The sequence below is a fragment of the Physeter macrocephalus genome, chromosome 13 (assembly GCF_002837175.3).
Source record: "Physeter macrocephalus isolate SW-GA chromosome 13, ASM283717v5, whole genome shotgun sequence".
NCBI lineage: Eukaryota > Metazoa > Chordata > Mammalia > Artiodactyla > Physeteridae > Physeter > Physeter macrocephalus.
Window position 1 is genome coordinate 8918409 of NC_041226.1, and position 16383 is coordinate 8934791.

At 39.7% G+C, this 16383-nt stretch overlaps 1 protein-coding gene across 3 annotated transcripts in view; it reads left to right on the forward strand.

Moving 5' to 3' along the window:
- The window catches only part of FRY (FRY microtubule binding protein), a 342122-nt gene that overhangs the window by 14922 nt on the left and 310817 nt on the right, over window positions 1-16383 (forward strand). The gene's annotated exons all lie outside the window — the stretch shown is intronic.

The following is a 16383-nucleotide window of genomic DNA, read 5'->3' on the forward strand; positions in this document are numbered from 1 at the left end:
GCCCAGCCGCTCCGCGGCATGTGGGATCTTCCCGGACCGGGGCACGAACCCGTGTCCCCTGCATCGGCAGGCGGATTCTCAACCACTGCGCCATCAGGGACGCCCAAATAGTTCCAGTTTTTATTTCTTTCTAGGCATATGACAGGATTTTACTTCCTTTCCCCTAGAATTTAGTGTAACCATTTGACATTTTGTGGCCAGGGAATTTTGAGAGTCACAGTTCAGTGTGTCGTGATTGGGTGGAAATTTTAAGCACCATATCTGAGACACCATATCCCCTTGCTTCTACTTCAGTGATTGTAGAAATTGATGTCAAGATAAGGCCTTAGTCAGCCTGAATCCAAAGAAGCGTAAGTAAACACCCGGTAAATTCTGCTAATGTTTTGTTTGTTTGTTCTCTTTTGCCGTTTATGGATTTTCCCATTATCTTCTTATGCTGTGTGAATTCAGAAGGGAAGTTCAGCCTCTTTCCTTGACTTCCACAAAAAAAACCCAACCCTAAAAGCCTGTGTGTATAGCAGCTTCTGCAGATGTCCAGAGAGACAAAGAGGATGTAGGTTTTAGATATTCATTCAGCACAGACAACGCTGATTTAATATTAGATGTCCCTGTTCTTGATAAGCCCTTTCAGCCACCCTGACATTTGAGATTTCTCAGTGCCTACTCTACCAGTATTCTTAACCCCTGGACATCTTGGTGACGTCTTTCTTCTTTTCTTTTCGCATCGATTCTTTCAAATTCCTTTGTACCACACCATCCCCAGAATTTCACGTTCTTCTCCCTCTGTCATATAGAGCAATTCTGATCTTACCGCCTGCTACCCCCAGCTCTTCCTTTGGCCTATCACAGCACATCCAAAACCAATCTAGGTGCTCATCAAAATCAAAGGGCCATCTGAGATTACTTCCTTTAAGCCCATGGTCATCATAAGGGTACATAAGAACCATCTCAAATTTTGTTAAAATTAAATTCAGATGCTGGCTCATCTGGTTTGGGGTTGGCCTGGGGGTACTTACTATTAATAGTCACGATTTGATTCTGACTGAGGGATCTTCCACTCATTCTTTGAGAAACTCTGTAGTCTAATAAGAGTCATCCTCTATAGGAGGCAGCTGGATTCTAGATAACATGGTTTTTCCTCCTTTACATATAGAGCGTACCTACAAAATCCTGCAAAGACCCCACTGTGATTGGGGTTAAACATCTCCCTGTCATCCTATTGCTTGACCATCTTATGGTGTAAGCCCAAGATCACTCTGCTTAGAAGCTCTGTCAGTTAAAACTTTGGTAGACTCATTAGTAGGGGATAAGACTCATATTTCCTGTCTTAATAGGATTTATCTTGTCAAACATGTTTGTATTCACTTGAACAGGGCCAGTGACCCATGTAGCTAAGTTACATAGAGGACACAGCTTGCTCTGGGACAGCCCAGGGAACTTTGCTTCCCATCTTCCAAAGATGTAGAACAGAAGACAGTCTTAAGGGATCAGGAATTAAGACCATCTTGGGTTAGCAGGTGTTCACATTATTTTATATTTTTAATACCCAGACTAGTTGTGATAATTTCATATTGATTTGGGCAGCATTATTCAATGAGATTAGCTTTGTTTTCCACTCAGTTTACAAGATAGCTGTGTCCCTTTTAAAAGATAATTTAATTACAAACCAGAAACTGATCAGAAGGTTATTATAAAGTCTGTAAATTATCCATACTATGAATTAATAAATTCTCTTACATAATATAATGCATTTTAAATAATTTGTTTTACAAAAATGTGGTGCACTTTTCAGGAAGCTGTCAACTGTGTTGTGTAAAGAAATACGTTTATGGGCTTCCCGGGTGGGGCAGTGGTTGAGAGTACGCCTGCCGATGCGGGGGACGCGGGTTCGTGCCCCGGTCCGGGAGGATCCCACATGCCGCGGAGCGGCTGGGACCGTGAGCCATGGCCGCTGAGCCTGTGCTCCGCAGCGGGAGAGGCCACAGCAGTGAGAGGCCCGCGTACCACTAAAAAAAAAAAAAAAAAAAGAAATACGTATATATCTATACTATCCTTCCTAATACGTTTACTGTCTTTTGTCTAGTTTCTGTCATCCTTCTACCTCAAGTCTTAGCTCTTTGATTAAGAGAGCTAAATCTTCTATTTTTTTAATGTCCCTGAAACATTTATCTAATGATTTCTGCCCTCAGTGGATGTTCAGGAAAATGCTTACACCCCACCCAGAGCTGTGTCATACTCTTCCCTCTTCCAGTAACAGTGTGTGGACCTAGATACGTAATTTAGCCACCCTGTACACCCTAGAATATTCCCTGAAAAGTGGGATAAAAATAATATCTAATCTCTAAAATCTCTACTATTTTAAGGACCCCTCTGGAGTCTAGAACTGCATCCCCGAAATAGTTCTCTCATCCACTGGTAGCTTTAATTCTCTAAAACGTTGAGATATTCTGTAACACCCTGAACCTTCTTTCTGATAGTGCCTCTATTGTGGTTTAGCCCCTTTACTTTCAGGATCAAGCCTACACTCTTGAGCATGGCTTTGAAGACCCAGGAGCCCTCCCAGGCTGGCCCCGTGCTCAGATGGAAGGCTTCATCCCTGCCCCTGACCTTCCGGCACACGTTCCAGCCACATGGAACCACTGAAGCCCTCTGGCCCTGCTCCCCTCTCATTGGGGCGGGTCTTCACACAGGCTTACTTGTAAATCTGCCCACCTTGCTTTTCTCTGTCATATTCTTTTTCAAGGCTGAGCTCCAATGTCACCTTATCTCTCAAACTGTCCCTTAACACTCCCACCCTCAGATGGTTTAGTTGTATCTTACCTTTTGTTTCGTACATCTTCACACACTGTTATGGTGTTTAATGCTGTTTGTATCGTTAGTACCACCCCCTCTGTTCCAAGCCTTTTTCTTTTTTATAAATTTATTTATTTATTTATTTATTTTTGGCTGCGTTGAGTCTTTGTTGCTGCGCGCAGGCTTTCTCTAGTTGCGGCGAGCAGGGGCTACTCTTCGTTGCAGTGTGTGGGCTTCTCATTGCGGTGGCTTCTCTTGTTGTGGAGCACGGGCTCTAGGCACATGAGCTTCAGTAGTTGTGGCACACGGGCTCAGTAGTTGTGGCGCACGGGCTTAGTTGCTCCACGGCATGTGGGATCTTCCTGGACCAGGGCTCGAACCCATGTCCCCTGCATTGGCAGGTGGATTCTCAACCACTGCACCTCAAGGCAGATACTGTGTATCCCATGCATGAATGAATGAGTGAGTAAATGAATGAATGGATGCTTTTCCTATCTGTCTATATATTAACTGCCTGGTCTGTCTTAGCGATCAGTAACATGCACAAAGCTAAACTATTTCCCAAGACTTGGTAGTCATCCTTAGTATTAGTTTTCCAGTGAAAGTGGTTTATTTTCCTCTCTCCAAATCCCTCATCACCTGGACTCCTGTTATTTTACTCTTGCCTTAATATATCCCATTTCGAGAGGAATTTTTGCTTATAGTATTAGCTACTTCAAATCCTTTTCAGATTTAAGTAAGTGAGAAGTATAATGCAGCATCTTCTGAGCCTCATGTGAGCTGAATAAAATCTTTTTCCATCAAAGGCTGCATCATTTTTTCCACTTCCCTTCCCCACTTACTGTGTCCTGGTTAAAACCGATGTCAGCTCTGTATGTGTCCATCAAGTTGCCTAATGTTTTGAGTCGGTACCCTTTATTAACTTATTTTGCTCCTGCATCCATGATTGGCTAGAATTATTTGACAATTTCTTTTTGGCTAACATAGATTTACAAAACAAAACTTTCTATTGCACTTTGCTTTTGCTGGTACCATTATGCATGCTGCAATAGCAGAGAATATAATTGTGTTTTGTGGAAGAGTTAAGTAGAAAGAAGGAAAAGAGACTCCACAAAAAGAGATAACTGTAAGCTTGTCAGAGAATCAAGGTGAATTTCCTAAAATTATTAATATGGTGACAAGTATCTGCAACTTCTGTATTAAATCATCGGATACAAAGCCTTATTCCTAAAATAGCTCATCAGAATGATGGTTCTTTGATGTATGGAGTGGATTGTTTACCTGATGAAGCAACACAACAGCTATGTCAGGAATAACCAGCTTTACAGCTGACAGCAAAAGCCTTCGGGCCAGGACTTTACACGTTTGGCACAATTATACTTATTGTGTATCAGTGCTGTAAAAATCTTTAATAACAGTTCCTCCCACACCTATTCCTGGCAGGTCAAGCCTTCCTGACTTGTCATGTCCGTAATCAAATATATTTTTCCACATTAATCTTTTGAGGTGTGGTGCCACTCTTAGGCTGGTTTCTCTGGGACCACCCATCTTCTCTAGGCTTGGGGTGTGCTCTGGATGACTGGAATATAGATAAATAGCTGTGAAAAAAATCTCTTCATTTTTAGAGTTCAGTGACTTACAGAGTGAGCTATACTTTCTCCTAAAGGTGAAACAGTCACCTTTGTTGAGGTTACACCAATACCTGGGCTTCTTCATCCAGGCTCTGTAACTCACAGCTAGACTCTGGTGAGCTCACTTTATCTCTCCTGAGGTCAGTTTGCTCATCTGAAAAAGATCTAATCGCAAATGTTGATTCTGGCCCCAAAGTTTTAGCGTACTGCCTATTTCCAGATATAATATTGGTGCTTCTTTACTCAGAAGACATAAATGAGCTCATTCTTAAGTCTGTCTTTCTAGTGAATGTGAGAAATGTGCTACTACTTAAACATTTCATCTGTTGTCAGACTTTTTTCTTTAAGAGGAATTTACCCAATATTCACTATATAGAAGAAGAGAATCATTATGGGAACAGATTGGAATTCCAAAGCACATACATATAGAATACCATAGCTATTTAATTATGTGAATTTTAAAAGAATAACACCTTTAAAGTGATCGGAAAGAACAAAATCTACTGGCTCTGGGAGACAAAAGTCTGCTAATTGTGTGAACTCTGTCCCTTGGTTTCTTCATCAATAAAATGAGATAAAGACGTAAAGGGGGACTTCCCTGGTGGTGCAGTGCGTAAGACTCCACGCTCCCAGTGCAGCGGGCCCAGGTTCAGTCCCTGGTCAGGGAATTAGATCCCTCATGCATGCCGCAACTAAGAGTCCGCATGCCGCAACTAAAGATCCTGTGCGCCAGAACTAAGACCCAGTACAGCCTAAATAAATAAATAAATATTTAAAAAAAAAAAAAAGACATAAAGGGCCATTATGGGCAGTTACAGGAGTTTCAACTGGAAACTTGCTTGTAAAAAAGATACTTCCAAGGCTGGTGTTTCGAGTTTTCTGACGGTGCTAGTGTCTTCATCTTCGTCCCTCACACTTTCTGTCCCGATCCCTGTCATGACTTTTGCCACAATTCCTTTATGTCTGGCTCCCTTTGGAGCTACCATCTTTGCTCATGCAAAGCAATATTTGTTATCGGTGGTGCAGCAACACTAATCAGCCCACAGAAGGATTTAATCTGTCTTTTGGTTCCATCAACAACTTCCTCCAAAGCCCCAAGTTTATTTGCCAAAAGTGAAGTAGTTAAGGCCCCATAAAAAAGCTGTGCAAATCCTTTTGGTTTTATTCACCTTGTCTTCCTCTCCTATCTGGGAACTCCCAGTCTGCAGAAGTTTTGTTTGTGCACACTGAGGTTTTCAAGGGTGACTCAGGTAAACCTGAAAAGTTCTTTGGTCCAGGCCAACATCAGGATTATTTCCACCTGTAGTCACCTTCACTTTCACAGAGTTAAACAATCATTCAGGAAAGTGAACCCCAGGTGGGTTTTCCTGCAGGAACACAGAGAGCTCTGTCTATTGCACTGAATCTTCACAGTCAGGTGACCAACACCTAACAGTAACTATTGTGCTTCCCATTACAATGATGTACACCTATGTTACTCTCAAGTTTAAATTATTAATATAATATATTACTATATTAATACATGGATATATTATCATATAAGCCACTGACACTGTTTCTAAGTGCGATATGTCTTATTTATTCCTCTGAATGCCTTTAAAAATGTATGCTTCTTCCAAGTCCCCAAATACTGATTTTGACCTCTCCATCATTGACTAGGATCACATTGCTTAATCCGATCTTCATTTCTATTTTATTAAATCTTGTAATTTGTATTGTTATGATAATTTTTCCACATTGATTCCCCTACCAATAGCTGTGATTCATAGAAGAATCACGTACCAGTTCATCCATTCATTCGTTCTGTAAATTCTTTCTGAGTACCTACTACATGCCAGGCAGTAGACTAGAACTTGTTCATAAGTATTAAAGTGTCCTACTACAGGAATACCTCATTTTATCATGCTTCGATTTATTGTGCTTCACGGATACTGCAGTTTTTACAAATTGAAGGTTTGTAGCAATCCTGCATTGTCAGACAATGCTTAGCATTTTTAGCAATAAAGTATTTTTTAATGAAGATAGGCATGTAAACATAATGCTTTTGCACATGACAGACTACAGTATAGCGTAAACATAACTTTTATATGCACTAGGAAACCAGAAAATTTGTGGGACTCGCTTTATTGCGATATTCTCTTTACTGTGGTGGTCTGGAACCGAACCTGCAATATCTGAGGTACGCATACCTCAGCTGAGCCTTCAGTGACCCATATTAGTGACATCAAAGATCACTGATCACAGATCACCATAACATATAATAATAATAAAAAGTTTTAAATATTGCAAGAATTTCCAAAATGTAACACAGAGACACAAAGTGAGCAAATGCTCTTGGGAAAATGGTACTAATAGACTTGCTTGAGCAGGGTTGCCACAGACCTTCAGTTTGTAAAGTAGCCAATATCTACAAAGTGCAATAAAGTCAAGTGCAGTAAAGCAAGGTATGCCTGTATTTCTCCCTTCCATTCTGTCAATTTGCTTCATATTTTGGGGAGCTGTGACGTTTGGTGCATACATAATTGTTATATCTTCTTGGTAAATTGACCCTTTTATCACTATATAAAGTTCTTTGTCTCTTGTAACAGTTTTTGACTTAAAGTTTATTTTTTGTTATTACTATGCCACCCCTGCTCTCTTTTGATTACTATTAGGATGGATTCTCTCTTTCCATACTTTCACTTTCAACTATTTGTGTCCTTAAATCCTTAGATCTAAAGTAAGTCTCTTGTAGAAAGCATATAGGTGGATCCTGTTTTGTTTTGTTTAATCTATTAAGCCAATCTACATCTTTTGATTTGGGGAGTTTAATCCATTTACATTTAAAGCAATTACTTATAGAGAAAGACTTACTATTGCCATTTTGTTATTTGTTTTCTGTAAGTTTTATAGCTTTTTGTCTCTTATTTCCTTCCTTGCCTTCCTTTGTGTTTAGTTGATTTTTTTTCAGTGACATGTTTTGATTTCCTTCTCATTTCCTTTTGTGTATATTCTATAGATATTTTCTTTGTGGTTACTATGAGATTATAAAACATCCTAGAGTTATAACAATCTATTTTAAACTGATAACAACTTAACTTCAATTGCATACAAAAACTCTACTCATTTACATCTCTGCCCCACCCCTAGTTTACATTATTGATGTCACAACTTACATCTTTGTATACTTTGTACCTGTTAACATAGATATATAATCATTGTTTATGCTTTTGTCTTTTAAATCCTATTTTTAAATGAATGGTGGAGTTACAAACCAAAATTACAAGAATTCAAGTTTTTATATTTGTCCATTTGTCCTTTTACCAGAGGACTTTTACAGTGATATGGTCTCAAGTTACTATCTATTAATCGCATCCTTTTGTCTCAACTTTAAGGACTCCCTTTAGCATTTCTTGTAGGGCAGGTCTAGTGTTAACTCCCTCAGCTTTTGTTTACCTGGGAGTGTCTCAATTTCTCTCTCCTTTTTGAACAACAGTTGTGCCTGTTATAGCATTCTCAGTTGACGGATTTTTCTTTCAGTACTTTAAATATATCATCCCATTCCTTTCTAGCCTGCAAGATTTCTGCTGAGAAATCCACTGATGATATTATTGAAGATCCTTGTATATGACAAGCCACTTTTCTCTTGCTGCTTTCAAGATTCTCTCTTTGTCTTTGACTTTCTACAGTTTGATAATAATATGTCTCAGTGTGGGTCTCTTAATAAACTTAGAGTTTATTAAGATTTTTGTATGTGTATATCCATGTCCTTTCCCAAATTTGGGACATTTTCACCATTTTTTCTTCAAATAAATTCTCTGCCCCTTTGTCTCTCTCTTCTCCTTCTGGCACTCCCATAATGCATATATTAATCTGCTTAGTGGTATCTCGTAAGTCCTGTAGGCTCTCTTCACTTTTCTTCATTCTTTTTTCTTTTTGTTCCTCAGATTCAATAATTTCAAATGGCCCATCTTCAAGTTTTCTGATTCTTTTTTTCTGCTTGTTTGAATTCATTGTTGAACCCCTCTAGTGAATTTTTCAATCAAGCTATTTTTTTTTCATCTCCGTAATTTGTTTGGTTCTATTTTAATAATTTTGATCTCTTTGTTGATAGTCTCATTTTATTCATGAATTTCTTTCCTAAATTTGTTTAATTGTCTTTCTGTGTTCTCCTTTATCTCATTGAGCACACTTAAGAGAATTGTTTTAAAATCTTCGTTAAGCAGGTCCGAGACTTGTGTTTCTTTGGGGTTGGTTTCTGGAGATTTATTTTGTTCCTTTGAATGGACCATGTTTTCCTCTTTCTCTGTACGTCTTGTGATCTTCTGTTGAAAATTGGGCATTTGAAAAACCATTTTCGCAGTCAGTCTTTGTGGACTGGCTCCGCACAGAGGAGGATCTTCACTAATCAGCCTGGAATGAAGGCTTAAGTTTCTCTCAGACTTTTTCTGGGGATATGTCTTCCCTGCTTTTTTCCCCCTCCAATTCTTTTATACATGGCTCTTTTTAAGTCTCTTAATTTTTTCTGAGTCTTATCCCTGCTCATTCTCAGGACCTTAGATGTTCTGTTGTATTCCTCTGCCTGTAATCTCTTGCCCCCAGGTGCCCATGGGTCTGCAGTTACCTGAAGTTGTCACAGGCCACTTCACCCACCACTGCTTTCAGCAGCCTCCAACCTGATATACAGGATATGTCACCATTCCCATCAATGCTCTGAGTCAGGCCAGAAAGAAACCAGTTCCCCAGACAAAACAGAATGTTGCAAGCAAGTTCTACTCTTTCCTTCTGTCTTGAATGAGGGACCAGAAATTGGATGGCATCCTCCTGACCACATCATGCTACACTGGGAAGGGGGTGGGGTAAAGGTGAGCAAAAAAGTCACGAATGTCCTGTTGTTTTGAGCGTGGCTTTTTCTTGGTTAGGCATTCACTTGGTTGCAGTGGCTTCTTAACTGGCTCTAGAGTTCCCACAAAGCTACTTTGGTCCATATGTTGTTGTTCATTTGGTATTTCCGTGGGAGAACAAGGGCCTGGAGCTTCCTATTCTGTCATCTTGCTGATGTCACTCTTATGAATAAGTAACTCATGATCCAGGGAGAAAGAGAGACATACAATAAGAATGACATAAACAGCTTTGTGTTCCTGAAAAAAAATAACTCTTTAAGATTACACATACTTGTACAAGAGAAAATAAACTTCAGAGCCAGAGAAACCATTGGAAACCTGTGTATTAGACTGGGTGAGAAATGATAAGAGCCTGAACTAAGACAGAGGCATGCGTTCAAGAGATATTGAGGAGGTACAGTTCTAAGGCTCAATGGCCTATTGGAAGCATGCTCCAGGGACGTGGAGACAGAGGAAATATGGAATAAAGAAACAGACAAGTAGATCCCAGTAATTCTGATTTTAAGCATGTTTCTTAGCCATTCTAAGCTCATTGTCTCATGTATTAAGTAGGATGGTTGTGAAGATTAAGAGATAACACATGTAAGTATAGTATATTGTAGGCAACTAATAAGAGTTTCTTTTTTTCCCATCCCCCTACCTCTAACCGACATCACTAGATTTTGCAGTTTGTGGATGGTGGCGCTGCCAACGAAAATGTAGAATAGGAAAAGTGCAAAAGCCAATCTTTTAAATCTCTGGGTTTGTTGGGGTTTTTTTTTAAACTCCTTCTCTTCGGCAGTAATACACATTAGACGGATTCTGTATAAGGACATGTTTGCATTAATGTTTATCTTTCTCAAACAAGCTGCCCTGCATGTCCTAAAATTATTTTCTGATTCTCAGAATATTCCCATAGAATTAGGCAGGAAGCAAGGTCACTTTTAGCACACTGGTTGGTTCCAGGTATTTCAGTAAATTTGGAGCAAAGTGATAAAAATAACTTCTGTCTCCTGGCTCTTGAGCCAATACTTTGTTATCAACTCTGAGACTTTTAAAAAATTCTGTGAGAATCTCTCCAAACGGCTCTAATTTGACAGATTTACAGCCCTGTAAATAGATGTGTGCATTCATGATGACAGTTTAAATGTTATGTTTAGAGATTATGAAAAGAAAATAGAAAAAGGAATTTCAACTAGCCCTTTTTTTCCCCCTCAGGGTACTGACCTTTTTATAAATTATGTTTCTATAGGCCAAGATTCAAAGTGCTATCACTACTAGAGAATGTTGGTTTTCATGCAACTACTCTTTTGTATGGACTATGTCTAGCTTAACAAATCATAATGTAGTAGCTTATAAAAGATAAAAAAAAGGACAATTTAAAAACGTCTTCTTGAAATATTGTAGAATAGTCAAAATAGTGTGTTTAACCCTTGGGAGATAATGCTGTAGTTAAGATCTATGTGTCAGATTTTAAAAGATGATCACTATATATCCAGATATTCCATTCTGAAAGGAGAAAAATCTATTGGCTTGTAAAATACGAAATCTGAGAAATTGGGATGATCCAGGCTTCTAGCTGGGGAATGACTTAAGCAGTTATTGCAGCTGTACCCCTGGGTTCTTTCCTCTAAGTCATACCCCCCTTTCCCACACCACCAAGAAATGGAATTTTCCAGAATCCTGTATTTTATTAATCATATGTTTTGAAGTATTTTCAAGAAAAATAAAAGCTATAAAAATATCAAGTAGCAGCAGCTAATTCGTTTCTGCTCATCCTATAGCTTTGGTACATTTCCTGCATCTCATTTCTTATCTAGTGAAATAGCCAAATATGTCATCAAATGTCACCTCCCATAGAGAAAATAATGACCACATTTTTTGGGTGCTGAAAATGGTGAAACACTGATGGAATTCTTATCATAACTCATTGTTATGCACTTAGAGATATTTTTCTTTAGCAAAGTCCTGATGGCTGGAAAGTCACAATTGTTCAGTGAGCGATGTCTTTATCTAGTTTCACACGTGATTGTTATTCAGAGATTTGACTCCAGCAGATCTCAGAGATGATACATGGACACTCACAGACACAGAGAACAGTTTTGCCTCTTAAAGCCTTATCTCTTGAAAGGCCTGGGATAAGGTTGCCTCACAAAGGCCTGATGTCATGAGGCAGGTGCCCATCTGGATACCTGCCAACTTTCCAGACTCACCTCTGCACTCCAGGCACACTGAACCCAAAGCAGTTACACCATTTTCCTCACCTTGTGCACCTCCGACCCAGCATTCATGCACCATCCCTCACCTTCACGCTGTCCCTCCCCACTGGCTGAAATAGACTCCACCAATGCCCTCCTTGCCCTGTAATTTCCAGGCTCCTTCAGAGCTCTGCTTGGGCATGAGCCCTTCTGGGAAGCTTAATATGCATGCTAGGTTAGGTCCCTTTCTAAGCACTCCCAAGAGCCCTCTGCAAACCTCGGTTTTAACATTCTAGTCACTTGCTTCTCTTCCCCATTTGATAGTAAGCTTCTTGAAGATAAAAACTTTCAACCTTGTCTTTTTATTAAGAATACCTAGAATACTGCCTGGCATCTGGGGGGACTCAACAAACATGTGTTGAATGAATAAGTGGACAAATGAATGATTGATTTCATCCTGGTCTCTAAATGAAATATTGACAAGAATTATAAATAACTCTTACCAAGTTTCTTCTATGTGCCCAGCATGGTGTTGGGCTTTTTAGAGGCATTCTCTCATCTAATCCTTTTAACAACTCTATGAGTCACATATCTTATTGTCCCCATTCTATGAATGAGAAAATTGAGACACAGGAGAGTTAAATGACCAAGATCCCACCATGCAGACAGATTTCAACTTTAGATTTGTTGAGCCCTTTACACTCAGTCTGCCCTGGTGGGGAAGTGCCCCAGATCCAACAGCGCAGAGTACAGTCTGTGGAAGAACCCATAGTCTGTGCCATATTATTGATACAATACAGAATAAAATCTGGTGAAAACTGCCATCCATCATGGCTGCAAATGAAGGTCGGGGGAAATTGTCAAAAAGGGACCGTGTACACATGAGATGTCTGTGTGGAAGAGAGGGGTAGCCCAGACTGCAAAATATGCCTGTATCTTTTTGGTGGTCCCTGGGGACTTTATGCTGAAAATCTCAGAAATTTAAAACAAAAAACAAAACCCTGCCAGCTAGTGTCACTGATGTCGGCCTCCTGGCCCAGGTGGCTCCAGAGCCACTGTAGGGCTAGATTTCTTGAAACATTTCAGAGAGGAGACTGTTGTCTGTATGAAGATAGGGGTCATTTCTGTTTTTGTATTTTGTGTGCACACCGTATATCAAGCATTTAGCACAATACTTGGCACGTAAGAGGTGTTAATTAAATATTTGTTTAAATGAAGCCATGGGTGGGGTAGAGAGCAAATGCTTTAGAATCAGAAAGAGTGGGGTTTGAGGCTTGTATCTATCACTGATGAACTAACCGGCCTTGGACAAGTGACTTAACCTCTCAGAGCTTCCATTTCCTCATGTAAAATGAGGACAATATGATTTACCTGGCCTGGTGATTTACATGCTGCTTGGGTGTGTAATGATTATAGTAAGCAGGAGGTAATCACAGGGAGAGGGGGAGATCCAAAGATTGCCTATAGCAGAACAGTGTCTCAAGTAAGAGGTAAATAGGTGGGAGAGAAGTATGCAGGAAACATAACTTCACCTAAAAGTAAGAAAGCTGCAGAAAAATAGGTATAATGTGTGGCAGGAACTCGCCAGAAATGTAATAGAAAGGGAAAGAAGCAGCGTTTCCATTTATTTGTATATTTATTTAGGCATCCCCGCACAGCATATAGGATCTTAGTTCCCCGACCAGGGATCGAACCTGTGCCCCCTACTGTGGAAGCGTGGAGTCTTAACCACTGGACCTCCAGGGAAGTCCCAGAATCAGCATTTCTGATCCTTACAAAACTGATTAGTTATTTCCCACTTGTTGACATTTTAGCCCCTTCTATGGGTATCTCATTTTTTTCATACTGGTTTCTTTTTTACCCCAAGTATGTTATAACTCACATAAATAGGAAACAGATTTTATAATAAAGGGATTTTGAAGGACCGTCTTTAAGCAGATCTTGCCATTTTTTAGAACACATGAGGTTTATTTTGAAACTCTTATTTGGCCTCCAGCGTGCTTCCTAGAAATCTTTTCAGAAGACTAATTTGGCATAAAATAGAAATTACAATTTGGTAAGATGCCCAGAATCCTCATTTGTCCCTTTTTTTAGGTATAGTGTACTCCATTTAGGGGTGTGTGTGTGTGTGCACGCGCCCGCACACACTTCAGTAAAATAGTGTTACATATTGCAGATGCTGGTTGAGGACCCTTAAAAACAAAAAAACCTAAGTAAACAACAGTAACAACAACACTGTCTGCAATTCCTGTGCTGATCTGCTCAAAGACTCCTCCTTATTCTCCTGTCCTTTCATACTCATGGATTGCTGTCAGCACTGACCCCGCCAAGCATTTCTTTCTGATTTTCCAAGCACTCTTCCATCATTTAAAGAGCACCTCCAACCTTATAAAGTCTGAAAGTTGATTATGAAAATACCTGCCGACTGGCAAGTGGACCCCCAAGCTCTTCATCATCAGGTCAGGACACCAGCTTCCTTGACTCTCCCAAGAATGGATGTGCTTTTCCTTTAACTCATCACATATCTTTCCTTTATTTTATTTGTGGTTTATATAGCTTTAGAGCTTTTTCTTTAAATTAAATAATTATGAAGCGCTTCGAAAAAAAGAATAAAAAAATACAATATCAAATACCTATGCACCCACCCTCAAAATAAAACAGATGCTGATAATGTAAGAAATTAAACTTTGCAGATACAGCTAAATCTCCATCTCTGTCTCTTCCCCATTTCTCCCTCCAAAGAAATAACCATTGTTTCCTGACACTGGTAAACTTCATTTCTATGAAATGTCTTAGTAGTGCTGCTATATATTTATATATCTCCTCAAAATTATGTCTTGCCATGAGCCCCAACTCTGATTTCCTGACTCCACACTGACCAAGCTCCTAGGTTCCCAAGACCAGCCACTGCTCCCTGCTACTGTGTCTCAGGGCCACCGTCACGTCACCTCATGTCTCACTGGTTGTCAGTTCCTGGGGCATTTTGGGAACCCTGAAATTGCCCCTTCTCTCTTACAAACTTAGCCACGCATGGTAACAATTGCATATTGTACTTTAGCAAGCACCTCTGAGTGATTTTAACAGGAGTGTTTTCTGGTGATGTTCTCCACAACTGAAGTCTATCAGTCCTGAGAGCCTGGGGGGAAGGTGAGCTCTTTAAGGTCCCTTGTCTCACAGGAGTTGTAAATGGGGTTCTCTTTTGGAGTATGGGGAAAAGAACTGAAGTGACATCCAGACCGAGGGACAGGAAATCTGGATTCCAATCCTAGTTCTGCCTCAAAGTGCCATCTTAGGATACAGGGCAAGACACAGACCCTGTGGTCCACGGTTGCCTCTGTCTGGAGTTCTGCTGAGGTCAGAGTGATGACCTTGGGAGTTCTTTTCCATCTCCCAGGAGCATGTACACAGCAGATCCTTTCCAAATATAGCTGATTTTAACTGTTTCCTTTAGTACAGGTGAGCCAGCTGTGGAAGTCTGGCACACACCTGCTGCCTTGATTTCATAGACGCGCTCTCTTCACCTCGTTGACTTACACAGGCTTGAGTGGCCGGCCCCACTGTTCCCTGGAAACCATTCTGTTCCCTTGAGATTCATTCCTCCAGGTCTTTGCATTAGTTCAGTGCTGACATTAACTTTTTCACTCCTCTAATCTAGTTTAACTACCAGGGCATCTATTGCTGATATTTCAACCTTCCCACCATGCTACTGTCCTGCATCTAGGTCCATTTATTCATCCATGTATTCAGTCAACAAACATTAAGCATCTCCAATGTTCCAAGCCCTACAAAGGCTCAGACTGAGGTTGCAAAGTGGACGGAGGATGCATTCCTTAGTAATGATCACAGTATTGTGAACGCTTCTCCAGTAAAGGTCAACACGGTGTCATGAGATCCACAGAGAAGGCAGCTCTTTGCTCTGTTATGTTCCTCAAACACTATCAGCCAGTAAATGATATTCCAATCATAACTCTTTACTTGTTTCCATATTATTGAACAATTTCTTCTACTTTGTACTCTAGTTACGCACTGAAGTATATCTATAGTCACTTACTTCTCTATCCCCCATCCAGTTTCTTCATAAAATGGTACTTACATTTATTTCTCTTTTCTCAAATGGACATCGTATGGAAAATATTGAGAAGTAAGCTACATTTGGAAACCGCTCCACAAAGAAAAGTTCTCTCTGAGACATTGTACTTACTAGAAAAGGCATAACAAAAATTAGAGATCAAAATGTAATAGTCAACCAATTATATTTACAGTTGGTTTATTCAAATGTGTATTTATATTCTTAATGGCTTTTACTCTAGAGGCACTTGAATGCCTAACTTTGAGGCATACTCTGGAGATGTGAGATTTGTTTAGAGTGTAGCTAGAAATCAAGGATGTGAGTTTGTGAAGAGAAAAAGCAGAAAAAGAAATCTGGATGAAGGTGTGATGAAAGATGGCAATTAAATACCATATTTTTCTGAAAAGAAGACAACCACTTTACCTATATAGTTTAACTGGAAAAAGGGGAGGCACTTACATTTAAGAAAACCAGTAGCTACTGATGAAAGGAAGTAATGGTTAACATGTTTATTGATAGTTCCACAGTATAGAAGTAGTTAGATTCAAACAGCTTAACCAAAGTAAAAGTGAGAAAGAATTTTAAGATAGAAAACACAGTGCCTATAATGAAAATTATACAGAAATGTGAGGTATATAAACTGAAGATAATAATAAAGAATCATGCGTTAGAAGGAAGCTGGGCGGTGGCCTCAGCTGTTTTTTCTTCCAACCCAAGAATACCCTATGTAATACCCCCAATATTTAACAACCTGTTGGATTGTTAAATGGTTCTTTGACCTCTTCTGGAAATTTTCAGTTACAAGGATTTTCATACTTTTAAAAAATCAG